A 20,631-nucleotide genomic window follows, 5' to 3' on the forward strand; every position below is an offset into this window, starting at 1 on the left:
ATATAAATAAAATCATCAAAAAATGAAGACTCGAGAGATTAACCCACTTCCTTCAGCCCATTTGGTCAGAAAGCAACATAGTTTTTCCCCTCCCTCCACCCCCTTCCTTTTCTAGAAGCCAGAAGAACCAACAGGAAAAGCCACTCTGGCCTTGTTTATACAAACTTGGTTCAAGACTTTTGTTTGCTTTCTCAACCCAGTTTCTTGTATTGCATCCCAGTGTTGGTCAATCCCAACACATCTGAAAGTAAATTATGATCCTTTTAAATGGCATAGGTACAGGGCTTGTCACTACTTTAAAGACTTTTTTTCTCCTGTGTGTAATTTTAGCATATCTATGAATTGATTTTGCTGGTGATGTACTAGTTTGTCAATAAATGTAGATGACAATACTCTATGCCTTGAATGTAAAAATATGCACGTGGAGGCATGCAAGGGAAATATGCCTTATATATTATCAATGGTATAAGGCTGTAATCATACTTTACACTTGATCACGCTCTGCATATTATTCACATTAAACTTAACAACATGTGCTGTGCAATTCAATTTCTACCCAATTTGTTATAAATAGTATTGTTACAAGTCCAGAGGACCCCAAAACCCAGCAGCAATAGATATGTACTATGAGAAAGGGTTACTTAAACAAAAGTTGCTTTTAATTATCTTTGAACATGAAAATAGAATTAAACTTTAACTTATCTCTATTGACTCACTTAACCTACTTAACCCCCTTCTAATTTTAAGCACACATGTGTGTAATGTGTGTGTAAGTTCAGCAAAGTTCTTTGGTTCACAGTCCAATCTCACTGATTGCTGGCAATTCTTGTACTGTGCACAGAAGTTAACATTAATAAAGTTCACCCCAGGCTTTGGTGCTTAACAGGTAAATGGTTACCACTCAGAAGGGTTCTTGTTGGTTTTCAGAGAGAAAGTTTTTCTTGTTCCAGGACTTCCACAACTGATTCCTTTTTAATCAGCCACACCGGTGTCTACCTGACAAAACTTGCCCCCTTCAGGGTTCTCCAGATGATAATCTCTTTCTTTCAGGTCACCACAGAGTTCCTTTCTGTTTCTTCTATTCCAAGGGAAACACCGGACAGCCAGTCCTCCTTTGACCAAGCCGTCTTCCAAAGCTTGTCTGCTTGTCCCTCTGGAACTGATGTCTGTCTCTCTCCTCTCTCTCTCTCTCACTTCCTCCAACTCTGAGAGCAAAGCCTCTTTTTTTCTGCTCTCTGCCTGCAAAGATCACATGACTTTCCTGTGATGAAACACTGTGGTACATCACTCAGCCAACAGGTGGCCTAGAGTCACAGCACTTGGCCTAATGACATTTGACCACCAGGTGGACCCAAAATGCCCATGGTATAAAGCCAAGGTCCCGACTGTGTGCTCTCTTTCTCTTCTCCAGGATCACTGTAAGCACAGCTAGCAGCCAACTAGATATTTATGTGAGTGGAATAAAGCTGTGTTGCCCCAAACAGTATTGTGCCTGTGTTTTCCTTTGGCACAGCCTGCCACACTTCCAGACAGTCAATGCTCTTTTCCAGACAAAGCTGCTACTGCCTGTTGTTACATTTGTTGCCTTCTGCAAACAACAGTCCATCATGAGTCTGAGCACTCTTACAAAAACTCCTGCAAAAATTCTGTTTTAAAGTGCTTGTGTGTGACCTACTCTGACAAACTTTTCCCAATTTATCTCCCAAACACCTCTATAAACTCTTTCACAGTGTTTGCTGCAAAACTCTGATAATCCGCTATCCAACAATTTGGAAATCCCACTGGTTTGGTATCTGGTTCACTAAGAGATGTTGCTGATCACTTTTCTATACACCGAGATCCTTGTTTCAATACTCCCCACAATTCATTTGTGCTCCCTTTGCACTCACCAGGGCCCATTATCTTGCATTCCCTTCCAACTCACTGTGGCCTGTTCCCTTCACTGCCTTTAAGTTTAACTGGTTCATTGGAAAATTTATTATTCTTTCGCGAAACATGGAAAAAAAAGTGAATTATATGTGCATTCGTATATCAATGGAAATAACATTCTATAGCCTGGAAATTCTGCTAGTTGGGTCCCAGCCAAATCTCTAGTATACTGGATTATTGGAGTTTTTCCTTGGATTGAATAATTCTCTGGCTCATAGCTATGAGAGGTGTCCAGCCTACACCAAAACCTTTTGGTAGTGAAGAATTCATACAGCACGTTTCTGATTTGCAAAAAAAACCTTCTTTAACAGTCATTCTCAACCTTTTTCTTTCCACTCACGTACCATCTCAATTAATCCCTATGCCTTCGGTGCTCTGTGATTAGTAGGGGATTGCTTAAAGTGGGATGTGGGTGGGATGGGAAGCTGAGAATCACTGCTCCACACCCAATTGTTAGTGAAATATTCTGCTTGAGAAAAATTGTCATTGGTCCATTACCTTTTGAGTTGTGAAACTGTGCACATAACGAATCAATGAGGTACGATTAAAACAGTGGTTTTCAACCTTTTTCTTTCCACCCACAGGCCACCTTAAGCAATCCCTCACAGAGCACCTATGGCATAGGAAATAGTTAAAGTGGTGTGTGAGTGGAAAGAAAAAGGTTGAGAACCATTGATCTATATAAAGCAAGACGATTTTAACAATTATCTCTGGAATTCATGTACTGTATTATGAAATCTACCTGTGAATATTTTCATATCAACTTCATGTGTTTAATTCTTAACATTTCACCAAATTGTTCATTTGTAATTTAAAATACCTAAGAGAGACTGAAACTCAAGAGTCATTGTGTTATTCTTCTCAACGTTGTTCATCGTCAGAGATGGCATGCTGAATCACATAGTTGTATTCCACTTGAGAAGATAACATAAATAATGTAATAAATATCAATTTATTTGGAAAATATGGAGCCCATACTTACAACTAAAATTTTAAGGACTCTCGGAAAGCACGTCCTGTTGTAACCCCCAGCTCCGTTATTATTGGTAATGAGATTTTGTAGTTTTTTTTGGCATTCTCTAAACTTTCTTCTTTTTCTTTCTTTTCTTTTGGTATATTCTGAGAGGGAGGGTAGGTGGAGAGGAGAAGGAAGGGAGGGAGGAGGGATTGTTTATATATATATATATATATATATATATGTGTGTGTGTGTCTATACAGGTATATATATATAGATAATTGTTTCATGTATATATATATATTATGCACCACATGTATGATATTTTTATTTTTGCTTTATTGAATATGTATACATTAATGTGGTTTTATAATTCTTAAATAAAATATTTTTCAATTAAATAAAATAAATAATTGTTTGTCGTCTACTGTAACAAATGAGCCTCTTGATCTCTTAAATGCAATTGAGCCTGTGATCATTTTTTTCTACTGTAAGATCAAAATAATTGATGTCCAGGAGACCCAATGTGCTGTCTTGTTTAATGTTCCTAATTTACAATTGGTTGATTAGTACTGGTGCAGTTTTCCTTGCTGAATCGACTTTGAGCTGGCTTTCTTAGTGGATTGGTTCTTTACAGGTGGAGTGAAAATTAGATTTTACAATTGCAGATTTGCTGGAGATTCTGCTGAGTTCAATGAGGCGTGGGGGGGGGGGGGTGGGAGGGCTACAATTCCCATTTGGCAAAAGAGGGGAGAGGGGTAAACTCGTGAGGTAGGTGTGAGAGACAATTGTTTGAAGTGAAATGTTTCAATCACTTTTGAAACAAAGTAGGATCTAATTATCCTTGCCTTGTATTTACAGAAAAGCAATAAAACATTTGAAGGAAATGTTGTTTAAAAATTTTGTTTTTGTGCAATAATTGTATTAAAGGTTCGTATAATTAGGCCAGGCTGCCATCTAATCTTGTTCAAGTGAGTGATCCTTGTTTTAAGCTATGACTTCACAACAAACTGCTGCTCTGTTCATTGGCCTTTTTGCTTGTAGACAATTTGTATATGATAAGCAACAGTTGTTGAGGACCGTGCAGTTCTAAGTGGTGCTGTATTACAAGGCCCGGTATTAGCCTTCGGCTGTTGGGTGATGACGCCGCCTAAAATTAGCTTTCCTGCTAACTTGACTTGGTGGCAATAAAAGAGCTAACCTGAATGGCACGTTCTGAGAGAAAGGAACAAAGTGATTGAAAACATGCAGTATCTTACTTTAACCAACAAATAAATCTTCTGTATGGTAAGCTTACAACTGATTTGGCAGATTTATTTATTGAGGAGTCAACATGAAAGAAAGACTAAGGCAATTTAGAAATGTTTTTGATGGAGAAGAAATTGTTCAATTTCGAGTGTACCTTTTCAATGTTTGTGCTTCAACAACCATGTTTATGTGTGTAATTAGTCTACATTTTTCATGGCATTTTAACACTTTTTTATATATAAGGAACTTTTTTTTCTTTGTTGTTCAGTGCCTGTGCTACAGCAAGTATTCAAATATATTTTGATTTGAAACAAAATAATTATGTTATAGCCAGATCATAAATAATTCTATTTTTATATCAAACTGTTAACTAGGCTATTTAATTGCATACTGTAAGATTCCAAGATGTTTTGTGAATAACTTAGAGCTTGTCAGAACAGCTTAACCGTCAAACATTATTTAAAATGTAGAGCTCATTTCTAAAGACAGTTTAAATTGCAAAGATTCATAGTGCATTTATCTAAATATTATTAATAACATAAACAGTTTGTCCTGCAGTAGTATTTGAAAATGTCGAATTTTCAATGTTTGAGTTCAACTGTTGCTCACTGACATACCATTTATTCGTTGAATAATTAAGGCAAATTTTTGACCATTGTCAATCACAGATGAGTTAAGGGAGAAACACAGCTGATACTGTCCCTCAAAACCTAAGTGCTTCAGAAATTTATTGCATGCATTATGTAACATTTATGTGCACACTGAATTGAGTAGAAATAGGTTCTGCAGATGTTGATCAAAAAGCTTGAGTATTTCACAGTGTGACAAATAAGTTACTCTGACAATGTGAATCTATCCAGCAGGATAATGTAGCTATTTCAGAAGTACTTGAATGAGAAATTATAACATTTATTAAAATGTTATTGGTTATTTTAGTCAATAAAATCTCACAAGACTAGTCTTCGAGACATCTTATTTACACAAGTAATTGTTCTTTGTTCAGAAAAGGCAACTCAAGTACGTGAGATGCTACAGAGTTTTGACATTTGTTGAGGAAATATAAGACATAAACCAAAATTAAAAGTTATAGAAATCTCAGGAATCATTCTTTCATTGTTGATTTGGTATGGCTATGTTTCTGACACCATTGGTATTGAAATCCAGTTATGTTACATTCAGAATTTATTCCGGGATATTTGGCTCAAGTCAGTTATGGATCAACTTTCTGTTAACTCTACCAATATCCTATTGTTTTACAATGGAAGCCATAGCTTGATGCTTCATTTTGTTTTATAGGATCATTTAGTTAATTGCTGGGGAGCAAAATAAAAGCACCCAAAATATTGTGGATTGCAGCAATCTGGAATGAAGCAAGAGAATACTACACACATTCAGCAGGTTAGACTACATCTGTGAAGAGAGAAGTGTGGGACTGGATATTATAGTTTTTGCAGATATGTTTCCCAAGGTTCTCTGGAGATTTCAGCCTGGCTGTTTCTCAGTAAGGAATAAGTTTAGTTGAGCTGATGTTTAGCAGACTGCACGACCAGATAATCCTGATCCCTGGGCTTGTTTAAGGGTATCCAATCTAAGATGATGGATTAAATTTTCCAAACTGTAATGGCTGTTATTTGATTGTGGGAGGGTCCATTTGAGAGTGAGCTTTGAGAACCAGGGAGAACTCTTTCTGTCAAACAGACCTCTGGAAATTTAAAATGCAAGAAATACTCAGCAGGTCAAGTAGCATCTGTGGAAAGAGAGTTAGAATTTTAGGTGAAGACCCTTAATCAGAACTGAGAAAATAGGAATATAAGTTAGTTTAAAATTGATTGGAGGAGGGATTGATAGAACAAAGGAAGTAGCTCTGATTGGATGAGGCTATGTCTGCCATGATGACAAGTTGTTGGTGATGCCATCTGGTTTCTAGGTTATTGACAAATGCCGAGTGCATTAATGGAGAGAAAACCATTGATACCGATGGATGACCAACACCAGATTTAACCGTGGAAGTGAGTTTCAATGAACATCTTACCAAGGACAGAAAGAAACCCCTGAGAGTGAACATGTCAAAAAGACACAGAAATCATGTCAAGAGGGAGGATGTGAACTTTTCTCAGGTTGGCATTCCAGGAAGAGAAGTGACTCTGAGGCCAATTCTGTTTTCCCAGAAATTCTCACTTGCCTCCTTCGGCTGTTGAAATTTATGACGTCTGGAAAGTATGGCAGTTCACAGTAAAACTGTGCAGCAAGTTAAATCAAACCTCAGCCTTATTAAAATATTCAGATGGCTATCCTGTGTGCTGAAAGTGGATGAAAAAAATGTTTAAAATCTGAAATAGAAACAGAAAATGCTGGAAACTTTCAGCAGATCAAGTCAACTTTATTTATCGTTCATATCATACTCGCACGGTAGTACGAGGTAGCATTTCTCCAGGACTACGGAGCATATTTACGTAGATATGTTAGGAGAGCAGTTAACACATTAAAATATTACGGTATTAAGACGAATGCACTGAAAGTCCATGGTGCACTATGCACATCTGTAGTTGGAGTTCAGGAGCCTCATGGCTTGAGGGACAAAGCTGTTTCCCATTCTGGACGTAAGGGCTCGAGAGCCACGATACCTCCTGCCAGATGGCAGAAGGGAGAACAGTTTACAGGCAGGATGTGTGGAGTCTTGCACAATGTTTATTGCTTTCTATCTGCATTGAGTGTTGCAAATGCCCTCCAGGCTAGGAAGAGGTCCCCCAATGGTCTTTTCCACTGATTTCACTATCATCTGCAGCGTCTTGCAGTCCAAGGAGATATAGCTTCCAAACCAGGTGGTGATGCAGTTGCACAGCATAATCTCAATACATCCTCTGTAGAATGTAGTGAGGATGGTGAGTGAGAGATGGACTTTCCCCAGCCTTTGCAGGCCTGATATCTAGGTTGGATATTTGCCCATGTTATATCCTCTCAAAACGTAAAAATGTTGACTTCCACCCCAAGTCCAGTCCAACTTGTTAGTAAATTACAGAAAATTGCATTTTTTGGGATCTACAGAATCGAAGGAAAATTAAAGTCAAGTTTATTGTCATCTGATTGTACAAGTATAACCTGATGAAACAGTGCTCTCCAGTTCTGGGTGCAAAATACATAGACACACAATTAGAAATAACACACATACAGAATAACAATACATAATCAGGACAAGTATTCAAACAAATAAATAAATATTGTTTCATGAATATGACAGTCTCAGATGGTCAGTTTGAGCAGTTCCTTTGGATGTTCAGAGTTCTCGCTGCCCTTGGGAAGAAGTTGTTCCTCAGCCTGGTGGTGCTGGGTCTGATACTCCTGTATTTTTCCCAAAGATGCTGTGGGGGGGTGGGGGGGAAGGGTCCTCAATGATTTTGCTTGCCCTCTTCAGACAATGATCCCGGTAGACAATGTCGGGGGGGAAGGATAGGAAGACTCCAGTGATCCTCTCTGCCACTCATATGGTCCTGTGGATTGACCTCTGACCCATTTCTCTGCAGCAACCGTACCACACTGTGATGCACCCAGCTAGGACACTCTCAATAAAGCTCCTGTTGAAGATTGATATAATGGTGGCTGGTAGCCTTTCTCACTTCAGTCTTCTCAGGAAGTGCAATCACTGTTATGCCTTCCTGACATGTTGTGTGTGCAAGATAGGTCACTAGTTAAGTGAACTCCAAGGAACTTGTTGCTCTCCAGAGCTGCTAAAGAGTTGCTTACTATCAGTGAATGCTGATAGGAATAATTACCCTCTACATAGTAATTTGTTTATCAAAGAGACTTTAAAGCAGTGGTTTTCAAACTTTATATTTTCACTCACATACCACCTTAAGTAATCTCTCTGCCATAGATACTCTGATTTGTAAGGGATTACAAAAGTTTGAAAACCATTGTTTTAATCATCAATAATTGACTTGTTATGTGCACCATTTCATAACTCCAAAGGAAATGGGCCAATGACAATTTTTCTCAAGCAAAATATTTCAATAACAATTGATTCTAGAGCAGTGATTCTCAACCTTCTCTTCCCATTTACATACAACTTTCACATACTAATCACAGAAAAGGTTTGAGAACCCCTGTTTTAAAGTGTACTACTAGTATTTTTCATAAAGATAAAGCAATGACTACAAACATTCAAAATACTAGAAATAAGTCATTTGGCATTGTACCTGCTCTTCCATTTGATAAAGATGACGTGGACTGGCCTACAAAATGACAGAGCAGACCTGGGGGTGACACTGGCCACCATCCCAGGTGGCCTCCCCCAGGGCAGGAAGACAGCAAACTGTGGCAGGAAGGCCGGTGCTCCAATGATGTGATGCCCTGATATCAGCGCCTGAGGCCCTTATAAACGTAACAGCTAGTGCAATAAACCAGTCTCGACTTTAAGGCTTTGGTCTGAGTGTCATTCTTCTCCATGCCCGCAATGCATGAACACTACAAAGGTTCCATTATTGTCATGTAATACTACATGAAATGAAATTCTTTAACTTTGTCTTCTGTAAGAAAGAGCCACCACTTTGTCTAGCTCCGCTAAGAGAAATAAGGCCCCAGTGAGGGATGAACTCACGATCCCTAGTTTACAAGACTCTAACCACTGAGCTATTGATAGGTCATGGACTGATCTGATTGTAATGTCAACCATATATTCCAGTTTATCTGTTGTAACCTTTCATCGTCTATGTCTGCTTTAAAAATATTTAAAGACACTTCCATCACTCTTTTCAAGAAGAGTTCAAAAGATTTGGAGTCCTCGGAGAGTGGTTTTCTCTTTATAAAAAAGACAATTTAACATTCAGATTCCAGCAGATGCCAGGAAACCTGGCCTTGATGGTGGCGCAGTAGTAGCCTGCAGTGGCCTCATCGGATCAGGGGAATGGTCTCTAGCAGACATCTTAACACCTAAAGGCATATTTCAACCTGTCTCTTCTGTAACCATGGGCCCACCCCCTGAAAATCGATGTATCATGGCACTGTATTTTTATATCTACATCTTAAGTAGTTGTGTGTAATTGTGTGTGCGTGCGTGCATGCGTGCGTGCAAGAGGGATAGTAAGAGAAGTGCCTCGACAACTTCTGCCAGTGGCAAATATGTCTGCCTTGCAGCTGGCAAAAGGGAATTTCATGTAATAGATTGCTGTTTTATTACTATGATAAGAAATTGAATCTTGAATCTTGAATTCTCCCATAAGATAATGCATTATCTCCCACATTCATCCCATCAAAGCACCTCAGAATCATGTTTCAATGAAGTCCTTTCACACTCTTCTAAATTCCCTTGGATATAAGCCTAGTACACTCATTTTTCTTTTAACATAACCTACCCAGTCCATTAACAGGTCTATGGTGGAAAGGCATTTCACTGGATCTACACAAAGTCCTTGAACACTTGGACAGCAAAGATGCATGCATCAGGATGCTCTTTATCAGCTACTGTTTGGCATTTAACACCATCACCCCCTCAAAACAGTTCAGGAAACTCCAAGACCTGGGAATTAACACCCCACTGCGTAATTAGATCTTGGATTTCCTTACCTCCAGACCACAATCTGTGAGGATTGATAAAAACATCTCCCCAATCTCCATTAGTTCCAGAGCACCAGAGGGCCGCTTCCTTAGCCTCCTGCTCTACTCACTTTACACCTATGACTGTGTGGCTCTGTATAACAAAAACACCACCTATAAATTCACTGATGATGCCACAGTAGTGAGTTGTATAAAAAGAGATGACGAGTCAGCAGACAGGATGGAGATTGAAAACTTGGCTGAATGGTGCACCAACAACAACCTCTCACTCAATGTCACCAAAACCAAGGAGCTGATTGTTGACTTCAGGAAGGGAAATCCAGTGATCATTGGGGAATCAGAGATGGAGAGGGTGAGCAAATTTAGGTTCTTGGAAGTCACTATCTCAGAGGATCTTTCCTGGACCAAACACAACAATGGTATCGTGAAGAAAGCTTGTCAGCACCTCAATTTCCTCAGGAGTTTGTGGAGGTTTGGTATGCCACCGGAAATCCTGTGGCAAATTTCTAGAGGTGTGGTAGAAAATGTGCTGACTGGCTGCATTACAGTCTGCTTTGGGAACACCAATACCCCTGAGTGTAAAAAGCCCTGCAAAAGGAAATGGACGGAGCCTTGGAAATCATGGGCAAAATCCTTCCCACCTTAGAGAGCAGCAGGAATCATCAAGGATCCACACAACTCAGCACACACTCTGATCTCATTGCTACCATCAGGAAGGAAGTATAGGTTCCACAAGACTCGCATCACCAGGTTTAGGAACAGCTGATATCCTTCTTCATTGGACTTCTCAATAACAAACTCAATCTGGGGCTCAAATGAGTCTTACTTTTGCACTTAATTGATTTTTTTTCTCTCTCTCTGCATTGCATAGTCAGTTTCTATTTCTTTATTTATTTACCTGTGTATACTGAGTCCTTTTTTTCACACTGCTAATATGTGGCAGTTCTGCCTAGCATAAAAAATGTTTGGCCTTGAAGTCAGCCTGAAGAAAACTGAGGTCCTCCATCAGCCAGCTCCCCACCATGACTACCAGCCCCCCAACATCTCCATCGGGCACACAAAACTCAAAATGGTCAACCAGTTTACCTATCTCGGCTGCACCATTTCATCGGATGCAAGGATCGACAACGAGATAGACAACAGACTCGCCAAGGCAAATAGCGCCTTTGGAAGACTGCACAAAAGAGTCTGGAAAAACAACCAACTGAAAAACCTCACAAAGATTAGCGTATACAGAGCCGTTGCCATACCCACATTCCTGTTCGGCTCCAAATCATGGGTCCTCTACCAGCATCACCTACGGCTCCTAGAACGCTTCCACCAGCGTTGTCTCGCTCCATCCTCAACATTCATTGGAGCGACTTCATCCCTAGCATCGAAGTATTCGAGATGGCAGAGGCCGACAGCATCGAATCCACGCTGCTGAAGATCCAACTGCACTGGGCAGGTCACATCTCCAGAATGGAGGTCCATCGCCTTCCCAAGATCGTGTTATATGGCGAGCTCTCCACTGGCCACGGTGACAGAGGTGCACCAAAGAAGAGGTACAAGGACTGCCTAAAGAAATCTCTTGGTGCCTGCCACATTGACCACCGCCAGTGGGCTGATATTGCCTCAAACCGTGCATCTTGGTGCCTCACAGTTCGGCAGGCAGCAACCTCCTTTGAAGAAGACCGCAGAGCCCACCTCACTGACAAAAGGCAAAGGAGGAAAAACCCAACACTCAACCCCAACCCACCAATTTTCCCCTGCAATCACTGTGTCTGCCTGTCCCGCATCGGACTTGTCAGCCACAAACGAGCCTGCAGCTGACGTGGACATTACCCCTCCATAAATCTTCGTCCACAAAGCCAAGCCAAAGAAAACAGGAATAGAATCTCAGGGTTGTATGTGATGTCACATATGCATTCTGACAATAAATCTAAATCAAAACTTTCTCTGAACTGCTTCCAATTAGTGTCTTTTCCTTGGATAGGAGATAATATTCCTGATGTGATTTCATAAATGCATAGATAACAAACATAATCTCCCTACTTTTACACACAATTCCCCTAGCACTAAATTATATTAACAATAGCTGCTTTCAGGTGCTCGGACACAGATAATACTCTGGCAGATGCAGCTGGGGGAGTGCCGCTGGGATATTCAGGTTGCCGCGGAGAAGACGGCATTCTGTCACCTGAACGTGCCAGCTGAAGGAAAGCTGCATCCGAGCGAAAATGGCACCTGTGGACTGTGACCATAGTCACTGCTCTGTTCCCTTCCCCTCTCCAAGTCCTGTATCCCTTTTGAGATATCTTCAGACCTTTAATTTTGACCTCTTATTTAGGTCAGCATTTAAATGTGCCAACTTTGGCAGCCCTGCCTTCAGCTGTCAAGGTTCTGAGGTTTGGAAGCAATGCACTAGTTTTGACCAAGATTTTGGTTATTGTAATCTAATCCCCAAAAGTAGTTTTTTTTTAAACCAAATAAATGCTTTGTGATGTTAAAGTCACTAACTAAACGTAAAGCACTGTTGTTAAATTGTTACCTACCTGATGGCTAGAGAAACAATATTTAATATGATATTAAATTTTATATGAAATATCTGAGCAGGATTGTGTCTTGGGCTGCATTCACGATGCTGCGTTCAGGTGCAACGGGATGCTCTGAGCCAGAGAATATATCTATCCGAGGACAGTTAGGTAAGTGCTCCTCAAGGCCGGGTTCACCACTTTTAGGTGGCCATCCGACAGCCACATTGGGGTAGAATAGGCAGCTTTACAGTCAGGTATTCTGGCCACCTGAAAGCGGCTATAGAAACATAAAAGATAGGTGCAGGAGTAGGCCATTTGGTCCTTCAAGCCGACACCGCCATTCATTTTGATCGTGTCTGATCGTCACGATCAGGTACCCAGTACCTGCCTTCTCCCTATACCCCCAATTCCCTTAGCTATAAGGGCCAAATCTAACTCCCTCATAAATATAGATAAAGAACCAGCTTCAACTACTTCCTGCGGCAAAGGATTCCACAGACTCGCCACTCTCTGAGAGAACATTTTTTTTCTCATCTCTGTCTTAAAAGACTTCTCCCTTATCCTTAAACTGTGTCCCTTGGTTCTGGTTTTCCCCAACATCAGGAATAACCTTCCTGCATCTAGCCTGTCTTATCCCTTAAGAATTTTACATGTTTCTATAAGATCCCCCCTCAATCTTCTCAATTTCAATGAGTATAAACCAAATCGATCCAGCCTTTCTTCATATGTAAGACCTGCCATCCCTGGTATCAATCTAGTGAACCTTCTTTGCACTCCCTCTATGGCCAGGATGTATTTCCTCAGCTAAGGAGACTAAAACTGTACACAATACTCCAGGTGTGGTCTCCCCAAGGCCCTGTACAGCTGCAGTAGATCCTCTCTGCTCCTGTACTCGAATCCTCTTGCTATGAATGCCAACATACCATTCGCTTTCCTCTCTGCCTGCTGTACCTGCATGACCACTTTCAATAACTGGTGCACAGTCTTCTTTTCCTAATTGGACGCCATTGAGGTAATAATCTTCTTTTCTGATCTTGCCTCCAAAGTGGATAACCTCACATTTATCCACATTATATTGCATCTGCCATGCCTTCGCCCACTCACCTAACTTATCCAAGTCACCCAGGATCCTTTTAGCATCCAGCTAAATCTTCCACCCAGCTTTGTATCATCTGCAAACTTGGAGATTCCCTCATCTAAGTCATTGATGTATATTGTAAATAACTGTAGTCCCAGCACTGAGCCTTGTGATACGCCACTAGTCACTGCCTGCATTTTGAAAAGAACCCGTTTATTCCTACTCTTTGCTTCCTGTCTGTCAACCAATTCTCTATCCACCTCAATACCATCCCTCCTGTACTGTGTGCTTTAGGTTTGTACACTAATCTCCTGTGTGAGACCTTATCAAAAGCCTTCTGAAAGTTCAGATATCCCACATCCACTGGTTCTCCCTTATCCATTCTGCCTGCATTTTGAAAAGAACCCGTTTATTCCTACTCTTTGCTTCCTGTCTGTCAACCAATTCTCTATCCACCTCAATACCATCCCTCCTGTACTGTGTGCTTTAGGTTTGTACACTAATCTCCTGTGTGAGACCTTATCAAAAGCCTTCTGAAAGTTCAGATATCCCACATCCACTGGTTCTCCCTTATCCATTCTACTAGTTACATCCTCAAAAAATTCTACAAGATTCATCAGACATGATTTTCCCTTCATAAAAACATGCTGACTCTATCCGATTATATCACTATGTTCCAAATGTGCTGTAATCGCATCTTTAATAACTGACACTAACTTTTCCCCTCTACCAATGTCAGACTAATTGGTCCATAATTTCCCATTTTCTCTCTCCCTCCTTTCTTAAAAAGTGGGGTTACGTTTGCCTCAATTTACGTTCAATTTACCTAACACAACCCCTCGACTTACATTTATTTCCTTCAGTCCTTCCCTCACATTAGATCCTCAGTCCCCTACTATTTCCTGAAGATTATTTATGTTTTCCTTAGTGAAGACAGACTAAAGTAGTTATTGACTTGGTTTGCCATGTCCTTGCTCTCCATGATCAATTCACCTGTTTCTAACTGTAATCGACCCACATTTGTCTTAACTCATCTTTTTCTCTTTACATAGCATTTACAGTCAATTTTTATGTTCCCTGCCAGCTTTCATTATATTTTCATTCATAATTAATCCTTTTGTCCTCCTCTGTTGAACTCTGAATTTCTCCCAGTCCTCAGGAATACTGTTTTTTTCTGGTTAGTTTATATGCTGCTTCTTTGGATTTGGCACTTTCCCTGATTTCCCTTGTTAGCCATGGAAGCAAAACCTTCTTTGATTTATTCTTTTTCCAAACTGGGATGCACAATTCTTGTATTTCATCCAAGCTATCTTTATGGGCATTTCCACCATTTGTCCTTTAAGCATCATTTGCAAATCTATCTCCAATTCACGGCTCATACCATCAGCTCCCTTCTTTAAGTTCAGAACCTTTGAATTTGATTTAAATCTGTCACTCTCAATCTTAATGAAGAATTCCACCATATTGTGATCACTCTTGCCCAAGGGGCTTTGCACAACAAGTTTGCTAATTAACCCTTCCTCATTAATCAATAACCAGTCTAGAATGGCCTGTTCCCTTGCTGGTTCCTCAATATGCTGGTTTAGAAAACAATCCCGCATACATTCTAAGAAATCCTCTTCCTCATCACCCTTACCCATTTGGTTCACCCAATCTACATGTAGATTAAATCACCCATTATAACTGCTGTACCTTTGTTTACTGCATTTCCAATTTCCTGTTTAATGCCATCTCTCGCCTCTGCTTGAACACAACTCACACTAGTGTCTTCTGCCCCTTAATGTTTTGCAGCTTCACTCATATCGATTCCACATTCTCCAAGCTAATGTCCTTTCTTTCTATTGTGTTTACTTCTTCTCTAATTAACAATGCTACCCCACCTCCATTACTTTCTGTCTATCCCTTCTAAATATCAAATATCCCTGAATATTGAGCTCCCAGTCTCGGTCCCCCTGAAGCCATGTCTCTGTGATCCTGACTATATCATAGTCATAGCTATCTCCACATTCAATTCATCCACCTTATTATGAATACTCCTTGCATTGAGGCACAAAACCTTCAGGCTTGCTTTTGCTTTTGTCGCACTCTTATCCCTTATACCATTATGAGATACAAAGTGGTGAGTAACCATAAGAACTAGTCTGAGGTTGTTGCTAACAAGTGAACTTATTCTGCTGCCTTGGGAGATCACCAAAACCTTTTCCATTAACTTCAGAGAGCATGGGAGCATAGGTGGGGGGTGGATGGTGAGACAGCCACAGAAATGTTATACATACTAGACAAAGCCATTGGCTCATTTCCTTACATCTTATGACATTACAAAATTATTCATGAATATATGTTCAGGACGTGCCTTCTGTTTTTTTTTTGCAGAATTAGCTCCTCAAGAATCTTTTACCTGAACTTTGTTTTTGATGTTCAGATTTTAAGATTGTATTCTATTTCTTTATTTTGCTGACCATTAAAATTTCCAGTTGTTAATCTACATTGTTGGCCCTCTGGAAGCTGTGCTGTGCCCATGGTGAGCATTTGATCTGATTGATTCCCAGGCTGAGGACCCAAATGATTTTCCACATGGAGTGTAAATCAGGTGTAAGGTTACTAGTCAGTACTCTTGTGTCGGATTTGAAAATCATACTGTTCAAATTCTGAAAGCAGCTTGCTTTTATTTTAACCTTTGGGATAAAGCAAATAAGAATTAAACACACTGATCTGATTTCATGAAATGAGGTGATCAAGATACAATAAGAAATAGGATGCAGAAATGGCTGGACTTTTGAGCAACTAAAACTCTGGTAAGGAAAAAGAATGAGGCATTTGTCAGGTAGATAACAGGATTAAGCAAATATCTTGGTAAAAGGGGTGTAGGAGTATGAAAAAGGAAAAATTTAGGATGTCTTAAAGAAGACATGAGTTATCTTTGGCACATAAGATAAAAGATTATCTTAACAGATTCTATACATACATGAAGTGCAAAAGGGTAACTGGAGGAGGTGCAAGGCAGAACTTGTAGAGCTTGAGAGCAGAAAGGATTACAGATGGGGAGCAGTGAGAGGGGGATTACAGATGGGGAGCAGTGAGAGAGGGATGACAGATGGGCAGCCGTGAGATAGGGTTGAAATGTAAAGGTTGCAAGACAAATGGGGCTAGGACTTACCTAAGAAATGATGGCACTCCCAGAGCTGTTGGAATGGCAGTGCTGGTCTGGAACCAGGTGAGTGAGGAGCAACACCAAGCTGCTCCTAAGGGTCCTACCGCTTGGTCTTAATGGTGATGACTCCATACAGGAATTAAGCAGCCTGTTAAAGGAGATGATGGTTTCTTTTTTTAAAAATCCTTTAATCAATTTGGCTGTGCCCAAGATGGTAGTGCCTGTGTTGGGCAGAGTACCACGAGGGATTGCAAAGTCCAGGGAACCAATAGATTGCCACGTGGCACCAGAAATGGGGAGAATACCCCTCACCTCACATTGAGAAGAAGCATGGGACATGACCCTACATGAAGGTGATGATGGCAGCAGACCAATGAGGTACTCAGCAGTTGGAGAATCCACACAGGCTGTGGGTGGTTGGCAAATTGCAGTTGAAGGATTCATGCAGGCTGTGGGCTTATGGGAACCAGGTATCAGACCGGGATTTGAGATGGTGCTGATATCAAGGAAGGGCTCAGATTTTCAGATTTCAGATTTATTGTCAGTACGTACATGACATCAAATACCATAACCATTTACGGAGCGGAAACAGGCCATGTTGGCCTTTCGAGTCTGCACCGGTTCATTGATTTTGTGCACCCTCTTCAGGCATTGGTCCCAGTAGATCACGTCGATGGGGTAGGGGGTGAAGGGAGACACCATTGATCCTCTCTGCCACTCTTTTTGGAATACCTTGGGGAAACTTAGGCAGCAAGTGTTAGATTACATAAAAACAGAAAAGTGGAAACACTCAGCAGGTCAGGGAGTATCTGTGGAAAAGAAAATACAGTAAAACCCCAGTTATCCAGAATTCAAGCAACTGGAAAAAAAAATGCAGAAAATAAATAGGTATAAAATACATAAGTTTAAAATTGACATTCCTCACTGTTAGTTCACCAATCACATAATGCACAGTCACATACAACCCTGAGATTTCCTTTCCTGTGGGCGTGGCAGAAATACCACTAATTGATAGTGCAAAATAAACTGTACACAGCATAAACATATAAACAAATAAAAGAACTGTAAACCCAAAACAAATTTAAACAAACTGACTGTGCAATACAGAGAGAATAAAGAAAACCAATAAATAAAGTGCACAAATAAGAGTCCTTAAATGAGTCTCTGAGTTTGTTGTTGAGGAGTCTGATAGTGGAGGGGTAGCAGCTGTTCCTGAACTTGGTGGGGTGAGTCTTGTGGCATCTATACCTCTTTCCTGATGGCAGCAGCGAGAGCAGAGCGTGTGCTGGGTGGGGTGGGTCTTTGATGATCGCTGCTGCCCTCTTTTTTTTGAAAACTTTATTTTAAATTTTGCAAAATACATATGATAATCCTCTACAAACACAAGTACAAATAAACTATTTACTACAACCCTACCCCCACCCCCCCACTAAACTAAAAAATAACCCCGAAAAAAAGAAAAAAACATCCCCCCACTCCCCCTTCGGAGCTTAAAAGAAAATTATATTAAATGCTTTAAGTTTGGAGTGTCATTCACTTAACTTCTAATGACATGCTCTAAATACAAATTCCACATATCAATAAAAAAAGAGAAATTATTTCGTAAATAATGTTACTTTTTGTAAATATAAACATGATTGTATTTCATTATTGCCATCTTTGCAAACTCAATTGTATATCATTTTTCCATGTTACAGCAATACATTTTCTTGCAACTGCTAATCCTAATCTTAAAAAAGTTAAATGCAGTTTTGTCATTTGTGATTCTATAAAAGGCAAATTAATATAATCCATTAAACACATCAACAGATCCAATTGCAAATCTATTTTGAACAAATCTCTCAAAAATTTTATAATTTCCTCCCAAAAATATTTAACCTTCTCACATGACCAAACTGAATGTATAAAATTATCTTTCTGCTTCCTACACCTAAAGCACAAATCTGTTAAAATAAATCCATATCTCTTCAGTTTTTCAGGATTCAAATATAATTGATGCAGAAAATTATAATTAACCATATTATACCTAACATTAATTAACTTTGTAACACTATCTACACATATTTTAGACCATTCTTCCCATGTCAAAACAATATCTAAATCCCTTTTCCATTTCTCATTAACTTTATTAATATTGACCTTTTCCATCTTCTCCTGCAACAACCAAAACATATCCGAAATAAAACCTTTTTCAACTTGATCCCCATTGCAGTTGCCCTCTGATGGCAGCGTTCCCTGTAGATGTACTCAATTGTGGGGAGGGTGTTGCCTGTAATGACCTGGGCTGTGTCCACTACCTTTTGAAGGGCTTTATGCTCAAAGGTATTGGTGTTCCCCTACCAGACCATGATGCAGCCGGTCAGCACCACTCCTCTGTAGAAATTTGCCAGGGTTTCTGATGTCATACCAAACCTCCACAAACTCTTGAAGAAGTCGAGGTGCTGACATGCTTTTTTCATGACACCATTGGTGTGTTTGGTCCAGGAAAGATCTTCTGAGATAGTGACTTCCAAAGACCTAAATTTGCTCAACTTCTCCACGTCTGATCCTCCAGTGATCACTGGATCGTCTACCTCTGGCTTTCCTTTCCTGAAGTCAACAACCAGCTCCTTAGTTTTAGTGACATTGTGTGCAAGGTTGTTGTTGGTGCACCATTCAGCCAAGTTTTCAATCTCCATCCTGTATGCTGAGTCATCCCCTTAGGTACTGTCTAAGTTCAGAACTCATGAAAGCTGACCCTCTGTCACTATGAATGAAGTTAGGATAACTGAAAATACTAAAATCATATCAAGACATTTAATAACAGAACTAGCAGAAATATCAGCACATGGTGAAGAGAAGGGGAAACGAGAGGATTCATCAATGATGTTAAGGAAATAGGAATTCTTATTATTTGAGGGTAGTGGTCCTTTAAAATCCACGCTAAGGCATTTAAGTGATCTAGATGCCTTAATCAATGTGGAAGTGGAAGGTTTATAATAGCATGGTTTACACTCCGCACAGACAGGACACCCATTCATTAGTTTCTTGATCAATATTGGGTCAATATTAATAAAGTTAAAGAGAAATGGAAAAGGGATTTAGATATTGTTTTGACATGGGAAGAATGGTCTAAAATATGTGTAGATAGTGTTACAAAGTTAATTAATGTTAGGTATAATATGGTTAATTATAATTTTCTGCATCAATTATATTTGAATCCTGAAAAACTGAAGAGATATGGACTTATTTTAACAGATTTGTGCTTTAGGTGTAGGAAGCAGAAAGATAATTTTATACATTCAGTTTGGTCATGTGAGTACGGCAAATTGAGGGACATCACATAATGATAAAATCTGGTGACCCCTGGGTGACCTAATTCATCGTGAGGGTATTTCAAACGGTCTAGCTGCAGACTTGCACAAGTCCTGCGAGAAAGTGCATCTGGAGGGTCATTGAATTTTCCTGGGCGATAGAGTATATTATTATCATAAGTCGAAAGTTCAATTCGCTAACACATGATCTTATTGTTTTTAATCTTTCTCTTCAATGTAGTGTTGAACGTGTAGGTAACAGATTGTTGATCAGTCAGCAAAGTGAATTTCCTTCCAGCTAAAAAGAGTCTCCAATAGTGAATGGATTCTACAATAGCTTGTGCTTCCTTTCGACAGAAGATTGCCTGACCTCCGGCCTGTGTAAAGTCTGAGAGAAAAAGGCCACAGGTCTACCAGCTTGATTTAGCGTAGCTACTAAGGCCCAATCTGATGCATCAGACTCCACTTGGAATGGTAAATCCTCATCAATAGCTGACATTGTCGCCTTTTCTATATCCTGTTTGATGTTTTCAAAAGCACGGAGGGCTTCTTCAGATGGGAAAAACTAGTAGTTTCAAACAGTGGCTGCACTTTATCTGCATAGTTAGCCAATGAGCATAATAGGAGAAAAACCCCAGGCAATGCTTGAGGGACTTTTGTGATGCACGTGGGAGTAGATCCATGAGTGGTCTAATTCTCTCTGGGTCAGGGCTGATCTCCCCTTTACTCACATATATCCTAGTTTAGCCAGGCTTTTAGTGCAGTATACACACTTGTCGATGTTAAGTGTTAAATGCAGATGCTTGGCCACCTGGAGAAATTTTTGTAAGTTCCAATCATGATCATTTAAGTCCTTGTCACATATAGTGACATTTTCCAGATAAGGTAGGTAGCTTGCAAGTTATGAGCG

General features: G+C 40.0%; 1 protein-coding gene across 1 annotated transcript in view; it reads left to right on the forward strand.

Annotated features, from left to right (window-relative positions):
- The first annotated feature begins 4,041 nt into the window (after window positions 1–4,041).
- Window positions 4,042–20,631, forward strand: part of mypn (myopalladin) — a 301,418-nt gene continuing 284,828 nt past the window's right edge. Inside the window, exon 1 of the mRNA XM_069900832.1 lies at window positions 4,042–4,172. The gene's annotated coding sequence lies outside the window, so the exon portion shown is untranslated. The remainder of the gene's footprint in view (window positions 4,173–20,631) is intronic.

Source organism: Narcine bancroftii, chromosome 10, assembly GCF_036971445.1.
Source record: "Narcine bancroftii isolate sNarBan1 chromosome 10, sNarBan1.hap1, whole genome shotgun sequence".
Taxonomy (NCBI): Eukaryota; Metazoa; Chordata; class Chondrichthyes; order Torpediniformes; family Narcinidae; genus Narcine; species Narcine bancroftii.